The following is an 11675-nucleotide window of genomic DNA, read 5'->3' on the forward strand; positions in this document are numbered from 1 at the left end:
GCGTCGACAGTTCGCCAGGTAGCGGCTCTGGTCGGAGATGACCCTAGTGCCACACCAATTGCCTTGGCCTTGGATCCCTTGGACGAGTCGCGTGGAACACGAATTGCCTCACAAATCACGATCATGGAGACGCCGCCTCCCCTTCCAGCCCGGATTGCTGACGTCCGGATGTCCGACGATGGGATAGGATTCTGGAATTTCTCACCGAACGGCCTAACAGCCCATCATAAAACGCCATCACGAGACCCCGCGCCTGCCGCTGCGCCGTTCGCGGCTGCATGTGCCGCGTCTGTCCCCATCCGCCTCGTCCCAGCCCCATCCGCCTCGCCCCACCCCACATCCAATGCTCCTTCTCACTAGCCCCCTCCTTTCTCTCTCTCCACACGGGCGGCACCAGGGAGCCGAGATGAGGTTGAGCACGCCCCGTCGACGTGCTGCGTGCTCTTGGCTCGCCGGGCCCCTTCCTACGGCGCCCGGCCGTACCCCATGGCTCTCTAAACATACATCTGAAACACGAAAACACTTACAACCTAAAACACTTAAATACAACATACACTTGTAACATGTGTGTGAAACATATGCAACATCCACATAAACACTTACAACTTGCAACATAAAAACACTTATTGCAACATAAAATTGAAATAGCTGAAACATTTCGAATATACTTTTGCAACATATGTGTGAAACATGTGCAACATACAGATAAAAAACGCTTGCGACATACGTCTGAAATAGATGAAATATTTTGAACAAATACTTGCAACATGCCTCTGAAACACTTACAACATATGCAACATCTCATATACTTTTGCAACATCCATATAAAATACTTACAACATACCTCTGATAACATCTGAAACATACATTTGCAAGATGGAGGGAGTGAGAGGTAAGGGCCGGTTGATTCCGGCCTCAAAGTGGGAGCCAACATCGAGCGGCAGTGCACAAGCACCACCAGCACGGGGCGCGCTCGTGGGTGCTCTAGGCTCGGTGGGGACCGACGTAAGGCGCGCGACGTCACCACCAGCACCAGCAGAGGTGTGCGGTGCGCCTGACGGCGCGGGTGGGTGGGACTGCAGGAGCAAGGAGCGAGAGGCATGGGTGGGGCATGCGATGGGCAGGAGCGAGGAGCGAGCAACGCAGGATGAGGGCGTAGAGAGATGGCCGCTGCGGTGAATGCAGAGTGGGGCGGGCTGACGGCTACACGTGAAGCGTGCGATGGGCGAGCGAGTAGGAACATATTTTTGAGATATATGGGAGAGACGTACAGAGAAAGAGGAGGCTTGTACAGAGGCAGCCGCGCGTCCTCTGCTGATTCGCCAACAGTAGCAGAGGCATGGAGAGAGCGTGAATCCTCCCGCGGTCAGAGATCTTACTATAACAAACCAGTTTTACAATAGTTTGGTAAAATTCAAAATTCAAAGATGGTTTCTGGATCAGCCATTTCATCCTCTTGATTGATCCTCGGGTTGAAATTTGAATTTGACATTTGTCCTACTGTTAACAACAATGCAGTTTAACTCCTACAGGTTTGGAGCTGAAGGCATTGGGCCTGCTGGCTGCGGCTGCACTGCAGCGCAGCAGTTCAATCACTATTTCATCTCCTCCGATCCTCGCTCAGGCCGGCTTGCAGGAAGAACGAAGGAGCTGGAGCTGTTCCTGCTCGTCGCCATGACCCATGTTTGACCACCTGAACGACAGGTGCACCAAGGAGCTGGAGGCCATCCAGAGGCAGTACCCCTTGGAACCGTTGAAGGCAAGCAAAGCATGCGCGTCTGCTAGGTTCAGATACATACAGGATATATAATCACCAATTTCATCTTATATATAATCGGGGGTTGTGTTGATAGTCGCAGTACTTGGCGACGACGCTGCGCATCGACTACGGCGAAGGCATCCGAATGCTGCAGGAAGCGTACACATGGAGCCCACGGGTAACCTGCATGCCGTCTCTGAAAAACTGTAATCGATAAGCAGACAACAGGCAGATATGTACTCTATCGCCGATTGGATTTTATTCTCCCAACTTTCTCAGGTGCGTGACTGAGATCTGAGAGGAGCAAAATTGCATGGCACAGGGCATACCAGGTACCAGCATTGCCACTTTGCCAGTAGCACCGCTTTGAGACTGTAATAAGTCAACTGACAATCGCGCAGCTCCGACTACATCACATCATTTGCACAAGAACGGAGTATATCTGAATCTAACATTATCCCACTTTCAATATACATTATTATTATTATTAGAACTAGGAGCGCAACTCCTGAACAAAGCTACATTATTCCAATTGCCACATGGCTACTCACAAAAGGCTGATTCATGAGACACACCTCCCGTTCACCAGGCAAGACAGTCCTTGGCGTGCCAAGATAGAGTCACAAGGCAACAAAGTGCCTTCAATCTAGTTGATGGGGGCACAGGCACTACTGCTTGCCAGCCCCCAAGATTCGGCACTGGTACTCTCCCAGAGCCCAAATTGGGAAGGTGTTCCTGTACTGGGAGTAACTGATCATGCAGTTCTTGTTGAACACTCCTATGATCTCCTGTGTTAGGTGGTGCAATAGTTAGTTACAAAAAAAAGGTGAAATGTCCATGCAACCAGCGACTAACCCTGGTCAATAAGACAAACTGAGATGCCTAAAATAATAAGATGTTTAGATATCAAGAAAAAAGAGGAATCACTACATAAGACCACAGCTTCCATTGTCTCAGCAATATACATATGCCTAGAATATAACCAACCATTTTTTTTACCCATTTGCTTCTAGAGCAAAGTTTTTAAATTGAGATTATATTTGATGGAAAAATGATTAAGGTTAGTATCTCTGTGTACCGATTATTACTTACTTGCTGAGGAAATTCTCCATCCTCTGATTGCAAGTTGATCAAAACCTTTGCTGCTCGGTGTAGAGGCAGTTGGATCTCTCTCAGCCTGTATGGGTGAGATTTGAGTACCATAACAAATGTGCACATCTTATCAGAGTATCCAAAGCCACAAGCTAAATAACAGACCTGTCCTGCATCAATCAGTGCCAGCATGGCCCAACTAGTGTTCACTGCATGAGGTTGGTTGCCTTTGAGATTGGTGTAAACCTGATTGAGTGCGTCAAGAGATGGTTAATGCAAAGTCCTTTCCAATTCCAAGAAGTCTATATGCATATAAGAATCAACACTGCACCACTGTTTTGCTCAATGGCAGGTCATTTCAACTGCTATCTACTCGTACCAAAATCTTCAGAAAAAATGATGCGCTCTAAATAGACAGGTTTTCTCTGGGCTTGGTACGTTATATAAATCTAAAACTAAAAGCAGGTTGCCCTAAAATCTTGACTGTAGCACACAGATGATGAAAATTGGAATAGGTAACATAATGCAGCAAACAACATTGCCAGTATATCCATAACACTGTTAAGTCCTATTATTTTAAAGAAACTGACAGAAGTGAATTTACCTGGTCTTGAGATGATAAATAGCTTTCTCCCCAACCACCGGAAGGAAGCTCTTTTGATAACAGAAAGTCGCATGCCTTTCTGATTGCAGGACTGTTCTCAAATGTTCTACCAGCAGCAATTAGTCCCTTCACACCAAACCAAGTGCCGTATGTGAAACAAACAGCCCAAGAGCCATACCTGTTGGAAACAGATAAACATATAGAAGGCAATGAAGGCTATCTGGAGGCACCTTCCAAAATAACGAATCTGTTTAATTGGTATTTTGTGTTGCATGGAGTCCAAATACTGACCATGAACCATCACTTTTCTGAATACTCTCAATGAAATTAGAAGCTTTGCTGATACAGTTATCCACCTCTTTCCTGCGGTGCCCAGGGTATAGTTTTTTGAATGATGTCAGGGCCTGAATTGCTGCTGATGTACATTCAACATACCTGCAAAATGGGTTTTATGTTTCTTCAATTTGTTTTATAAGTAAAAATCAGCACAATGAAAGGTTACTGCATCTTACGGGTAATCAATCACAATATCCCCAAAGGTCTCAGCAGGATTGATAAGCTGAATAATTTAAGAAACAATGTTAATATAGATGAAATATGAAAGATTCAACGAATGCTGATGAATTATTCTGTTTTGAAACAAAACAAATATCTTATCTAGTATGTATTTCTACTCAATGTCAAATGGGAATAATTAAGAAATTCACAAGTCGCCTGATTAACTTGGCGATTGGCGTTCTATACTTCAGAAAGTAGAAAAGTGGCAGGTAACTTCACATTTCAGAGGGAGAGAGTGCAATCATGAACTTAAAATACTGCCATGCTTAGACATGCGCAAAGGTAGATTATGCACGTATGTGTGTTTTGTGGTGCAGGTGTGTGGAGGGTTTCGAAGAAGTTCATCCACCTACCTCCAGCCAGGGATAAGATCTTGTGAGTTCATATGTCGCGAAACCACCATTATCATTCTGTAAAGGTTAATGCAAACTAATGAGACATGCTCCCTCCAACGGATTTATTCAAAACACATAAGAACATTGGAATCAATGAGAAACTGCACAGAATTTAAATAAGATATATGACCACAGTATAATAAAAGGGCTGCTGCCAATTCAAGGAGTCTTCTTTTCCATAACGCACACAATGTTTACAGAATCGACCATTGCGTTAAAAATTGATTCAATAGCAACAATTGCGAGAAGATGAAAAAATTCAGGATGCTTACCATATAAGACATTAGACAACTGGCAGCATCATAAAATCTATTAGCTTCCACTGGTTCACCAACAATTTTGGGAGAGATCTTTGATAACAATAATGAAGCCTGGAGTAAAAGAAAAATGAGCAATTACTATTCATTAGAACAAATAATTATGAAATTATGACAACGTGCCAGACACTATACTGTCAAGAATGCTGGAACATAAATGTGAAGGAACAAAGCTAAACTTTGACAAAATTTTAACCTTCTACAATAAATTTCCTTATTGGTAATGCTCATGACTGAATTCACCTTTAGTCCTTCAGCAGTGCAATCAGATATAGGCCAACCATGATCAGCAGTTGAGAATGGCCATGCACCTTTAGATGTGTGGCGGTACCAGTCATCCAGATCACCAGGGCAGTCATCAAGAACCTTTCATATTAAAAAGCCATTTATCAGTGCTGTAAATGGACCTAAGATTGAACAATATAGACAAAAAGGCATGTCAACTGTACCTGCGAATTCTTGATATAGTTGTGTGCTAGTTTAAGGGTGGGACCAAACTCTTCAATGAGGTTGGTAGCCACAATGGCTTGAACTGCGAAAGCTGTATCCCAAAGTTGGCTGCCATTATAACCCTACAGTGGAAAGAGCTGGCTAGATTGAAGATGCCAAAACAATTTGCCAATCCCATTAAGAGACAGTAAAATATTATATGTTGACAGGTTTGCTGTTGCAGTAGCTGCCAAATAGGATAGGAAGTTAATTAAGTAAAAGGAAATGGGCCACAGAATAAGCAATAATCACCTGCATCTTCATGCCATCTTCAGCAAGCCACAAGTAATCATAGACTCGTGGGATATGAAGTTTGAAGGCCTCTGAGTTTGGATCTTCAATCCAGCAAGCAAGCATATTCAATACCTGCACAGAATTTCAGAAATTAGTTGAACAACATTAAGAAATAATCAAGAAATAAATCACAGTATACACTTCTAATAAAAGTTTCACAACCTATGAGCATAAACTGAACATCATCAAATTAGCAGAAGTGATTTAAGTCAGCAAAAATGACATAATGAGAGACAGAAATCAACTATACTCAAGAGTCAAGACAGAGGAATCCATCCCAGTCTCCCAGACATCAAGGCACTAACAGAAGGATATTTTTTGTTAATACAAATCGTTGGAGCAGAAAGAGAAAGAAAAGCAATTCCATAATTTGAATATATCATTCAAGTAATGTCTTGTTTGGCATAATCCTATGCTGTTACAAAGGACTGTGGATTGCATATACTGGATACAATTAGCAAAATCACGAGAACTTGTAGCATAGAATGCGTTTTTCATGAATTACAAGATACAGATCATAGGACAATCATAGCGAATGAGGCGGAAGAAGTGACAAATCACATAACCCACGGCAGCTAATTGTAATATTTAACACAAATCTGGGGTGGACTGAAGGAATATTTTAGTCAGGCAATTCAGGAGAAAGTAATGGGTTAAAAAAGGTGAAGATTGTAACGGGAGGTGTTGGTGTTTCGAGTCACCACCAATAAGTAAATTTCTAATATTACGCGTCTGGCTCGGATGGTGTGCTAAGAGGATACGAGGTTTATACTGGTTCGGGCGGAATGTCCCTACATCCAGTTCGTCGCTGCTGCTCATGTTATTAGCACTAAAAGTTTGTAGTAGGGGTTACAAACAGGCGAGAGAGGGAAAAGATCCCAAGTCTCTGGTGAAAGGAGTAAACGGGTGCCGAGAGCTCGGTTGTTGCTCAGCCGTGTGTTCGTGTTGTGTTTTTGTGGTTCGGGGTGATTCGATCGGATCGTTGATCAGATTGTCCGATGCCCCTTATGGGACGCCCTGCTTTTCCTTTTATAGGCCAAAAGAAGAACCAGAGAAAGAGAGCCGAAGGCCTTCAGGATCGACGGGTCCTTCTCCTTCATGCGGGTCCCGCCGACCCTGTAGATGTCAACAGGGACGGTTCCACATCGCGACTCTGTCCGTCACTGGCGCCATGCGCAGGTGTCGTCTGCCGGTCATGGCGCTCCACTCCGTCCTGGCGGACGTTGTGGCGAACTGACGCGCCTGTCAGTGTTCGTACTAGGGTTAGGCAGAACAACACCGATACGCCCGACGCTGTTCTTGATGTGAATCCCCAGGTATGGACCGTCGTGGTCGTGGGTTACATCGGGGTGTGCTGGTCTCTTCCCTGTCAGAGCTTTGACCCAGACCCATACGCTTGGACCTGGAGTGGTTGGCGGTGGTATGGGTCTCCGTCGGGCGAGGCGGAGCCCTTGGCCTCGAGGTCGGGCGAGGCGGAGTCCTCCCCCAGAGGCCGGGTGAGGCGGAGCGCAGACCCAAGAATCGGGCGTGGCGGAGCCCGCGGTCTGGGGGTCGGTCGAGGCGGAGCGCAGACCCAAGGGTCAGGCGAGGCAGAGCATAGACCCAAAGGTCGGACGAGGCGGAGCCGCAACCTCGATGTCGGTCGAGGCAGAGCCCGTCCCCGGAGGTCGGGCGAGGCGGAGATCGCTCCCTCGGGGTTGGGCGAGGCGGAGTCCTCCCCCAGAGGCCGGCGAGGCGAAGCGCAAAACCAAGGATTGGGCGAGACGGAGCCCGCGGCCTTGGGGTCGGACGAGGCGGAGCCCGCGGCCTCGGTGTCGGGCGAGGCGGAGCCCGTCCCCGGAGGTCGGGTGAGGCGGAGATCGCCTCCTCGGGGTTAGGCGAGGCGGAGTCCTCCCCAGAGGCCGAGCGAGGCGGAGCGCAAACCCCAGGGTCGGGCGAGACGGAGCTTGCGGCCTCAGTGTTGGGAGAGGCGGAGCCCGCCCCCGGAGGTCGGGCGAGGCGGAGATTCCCCCCAGGATCAGTTGAGGCGGAGCTCGCCCCAGAAGTCGGGCGAGGCGGAGCCCGCGCACCTGGGGGTCAGTTGAAGTCGTAGTCGCGCTCTTGACTGCTCGGATGAATCAATGTAGATGGTCATTAGCTTCTCCTCTTCGGGTACCCTAGTATTGGTCCCCGACGGGAGGGTTAATCATTTTAATGCCATAGTAAGCTAAGGAAGCACAAGCTGAAAGTTAAAGGAAGCACTGAAATCACAAACGCCTCGGCTTCTTTCTTATTGGAGAGTAAATAAATCTATATCAAAGTCACTAGCATATGGCCTTAAATAAGACTACACCTCCTTTTGTAAAGGTTCAGCAAGCAATGATAGCCCTCAATTTACCTTGTTTACAGGACCAATGCAAATGTAACGAGTGTTCTCATCCTCATAGTGAACATGTTGCATGACTGTTTCCAGAGCTTTCTCCCTCAATTTGCTGCCAGGCCAATGCATCATAACTGGTTCAACGAATTTATGGAGAGTGGCCCATAACACATCTTGAACGAATGGGTGTGGGTAGTACAGATCTTCCTGCAGCACAAATGTATCGAAACTACTTCAGACAGAATAATCAGGATCCAAAATGGACTCCTCAAAGACGAAGAAAGATAAAAATTAAAGTTCCTTTAAGTTTTCAGAACTAAGCATCTTTTCAAATAGCATCACTTGCCAGTTAATGACTGTTAAGGGACTTTGAGACACATTATGTGAAAGATGGATCCCATACTTACTAAAGAAGTACAGATCCAGATCAATTGGGCCCATCATGGTAGTAACTGGTAAGTTACATGTTTTTTCTCGAACAAAATAAAAGAAAGAAGAGAGTTTCTAAGTATAAGCATACATGTAAAGAAATTTCTTTAAGCTTCTTGACAGTATATATATTTTAAGTAGAGTTACGACAAGGTTGTGCCAGTAACTAAGCATGCTCTTTTGGCAGTGGTATTTCTGAACAAGGACTAAGGACAGCCTTGGCCAAAAACAAGATCAACTTGGAGACTAATACATAACTTTGTGGCACCTCATGCAATGAAGTTGTGCACGATTTGGCCCATACGTATGAATGTATCAATGCCCATAAGAAACGTTACACAAAAAAGTTAACAAACCTTAGCACATAGATTGCGGGCCTTGTCCCAATCAATCTTGTTGTAAGGGTCTTTGAAAAGTTCCTTCCTTAATTCCAACAGAAGTGGTGTGATTCGGCCAACAAACCTCTTCCCATAAATGTAGCACATTGGCAAATACACCATTCGACAATGACACCACATCCTCCCTACAAGACATTGTAATAAACCACAAAAGCGTATCATATGAGGAAAAGGAATAGCATAGCAACCAAGAGAACACTACTGAAAGACTACGGACCTATGGTAATGCAAAGAAGATTGATTGTTGGCCGATTGGCACATTAAAAATGAAAAAAGGAATGATATATAAATGACAATTTTATGATACACTAATATCATTGGTGATTGCAACATTCAGTTAGGGCTGAATATCTATTGTTTAATCTTCAACGCGTACTATATACAACCTTTAGAACCAACTTAGCAATCTTTACCACTGAGTGATAGAATGTATATATATACACCTATAAATACTAGATTTATGTACACAGAGGAAAAGAAAGCAGAACCTGGGTGAAATGGGAGGAGATATGGCAGTAGCCATACTTCTGGTGGCACCGGGTTGTTACCAGACCATTCAAATACACCCAGTACCTTTAATAAGCCAGGTAATTAGAAAGGATTAAAGCAGATCCAAGAAAATGGAAGCAGCTAATGATCAAATAAATAAGTCAATTCCCTACCGAGAGCCAAAACTTCCCCCATGATGTTATATATGTTGCTCCACCATGGTCTAAGATCCAGTTTCGACCTTTCTCCATGGCTCCATCTCCACTATCTGGTCCCTCTCCAAGCAATCTCAAAATAACATAGGTCAGTGCTGAGCCAAACATGGTGCTTGGACCCTCAATGTGCAAGCCCCAGCCACCATCTTCATTCTACAGTTGCAGTGACAAAATTAGATCACCTTTAGCCATTGTAGGGTTGACAAATTAGAACCGAATCCTTGCCTGGTGATTATAAAGATACCGGCGGATCTCCTTCTGGTGTTCTGCTGACAAGACAGTGTTTAGTGCTCCAGTCACATACAATGTTATGATCTGGATAAAGAATAATATACAATTAGTGGCTGTTTTGTAAACCTGGAAACATGAAACATAAGTTTTCCATATAATCTAAAAATGAGATGCCTGCCACAATTTGCTAGTCCCTATTTTAGGAGGAATCCAAATTGGTACTCGCACTGAATCCAAGAAAAAATATATTGTGCTCACATACAACATGAGGCACAAGAAATGAGAAAAGCAAGACAGCACAATTTCATCTTAAACTTATCATAAGATTACACACAGAGCACAGATTTAGTCGTAGGAATGCACACCCAAGTGATGAAGTAAAAGTAAGCAAGTTGAACATATCACTGTAGAGTTGAAGGAGGTACCAAGCCTGGCATAAGGAACATAGGACCACCATAATCCCCAGGCCAGTGTCCATCGTGTGCTTGGAGAGTAGAGAAACGGCTGATTGCCCTTTTCAATGTAGTCGACACGGCTTCCTCGGTAACATCTTCATGCTCACCGAGCTTGATCCCTGGAAGGTCAAGCTCAAGAGGATTTTCTTTGGCGAACTGCAGTGTGTAAAAGGGAGCAGATGTTTCAAATTCACAGGGAAGCAGAACACCGAAACAGAGACTGCACAGGAAAGGAATACTGAGCGCAAGACTGGACTACATTAATTCCCAAAAACCGTGTCCATTTTCAACCAGTTCGCGTGGTACTAATATTTCAACGGATAGTGAAATGTTTTCTTTTTGGAAAAAAGTGACAGTGAAAGGGTTAATGTGGTCAAGAGATCACACTTTTTTTTTTAAAGTGACAGTAAAAGGGTTACTGTGGTGAAGAGACCTCACAGAGTTGATACTGTATTATCTCCCACAGGAACCATGTGCTGTGTCATGTTTACATACGGCTGCAACTAGAAATTGCAAACTGAACCACGGCAGACGGCACCACATTTAAAAGGTGCCGATAGTAAAGTACGGTATGTATGGGGAAAAACGGAGGAAGTCTGAAATCGTGACAAGAGGAAGGATGATCCTCCCTGCAACCTGCGAGAGCCAGAGCATACCGCGCATACCGGTATGTGAGCCCATCCCGGCTCGCATACCGCGCATTAAAATTGTACCCGAGAGTCCGACGCACGACGGCAGCCCGGCCACAGAACACGCCATCCGTCAGCGGCGGACCGACCGAGACGGCGACATGCACGCGGGCGGGCGGGCTGGCGAGGGCAACGGCAGCCGCGTGGGCGCATCAGTGGGGAACCGGAGCCGGAAAGGAAGGGGGGCAGGCAGGCATTACGAGCGGGTAGCGATCGGCAGGAGTGCAGGAAGGCAGGCACCCACCTGGATGCGCATGAGGAGGTCGGCGCTGTGCTTGAGTTGGCGCCTGGTGTCGACGAAGGCCCGGCGCGCGGCGTCGACGGCGGGGTCGGGGTCGGCGGCGGCGTCGAACTCCCAGACCTGGCGGCCGACGTGGGCGTTCTTCGTGCGGAGCCAGGGGTCCCCGCCCCCCTCCGCGATCCGCAGGCGCCACATCGCCCCGCGTCGTCCCTCTCCTCAAATGCGGCGGGTGCCGGCGGGCGGCGGGCGAGGGAGATCCCGATCCGCGGTGGACGGACGGCAACGGCACTCCCCTCCTCGTGCGTGCGTGGCGTGGCTCCCGAGAGGCCGCCGGGATCCCCGGGCTATTTAACTTTTTAGCGTGCGGCCTCACAAGATAGCAGCTCTTTGACTCTACCCTTTCAGGAACGGCAGAGAAAAACGATACATATTTACTGAGTCGGTTGGATAGTCTGACTATCTGTATCTGGCTTTGTTTATTAGGATATGTTTGGTTCTCTAGTCCATGGACTAAAAGTTTTAGTCCACTTTAATTCATAAATTAAAAGTGGACTAAAGTGGTGTTTGGTTCCTTAATTAAAATAGACTAATAGAAAGAGAGCAATAAATGAGAGGATTTAGTTCAGATTTAGTCCCCAACACCTTTTAATCTATTTTAGTC

The 11675-nt window shown here is 46.1% G+C and overlaps 1 pseudogene; it reads right to left on the reverse strand.

Moving 5' to 3' along the window:
• Positions 1-2196: 2196 nt before the first annotated feature.
• On the reverse strand, positions 2197-11411 carry LOC136466645 (cycloartenol synthase-like; annotated as a pseudogene).
• Between the last annotated feature and the right edge of the window lie 264 nt (positions 11412-11675).

Source organism: Miscanthus floridulus, chromosome 7 (assembly GCF_019320115.1).
Source record: "Miscanthus floridulus cultivar M001 chromosome 7, ASM1932011v1, whole genome shotgun sequence".
Taxonomy (NCBI): domain Eukaryota; kingdom Viridiplantae; phylum Streptophyta; class Magnoliopsida; order Poales; family Poaceae; genus Miscanthus; species Miscanthus floridulus.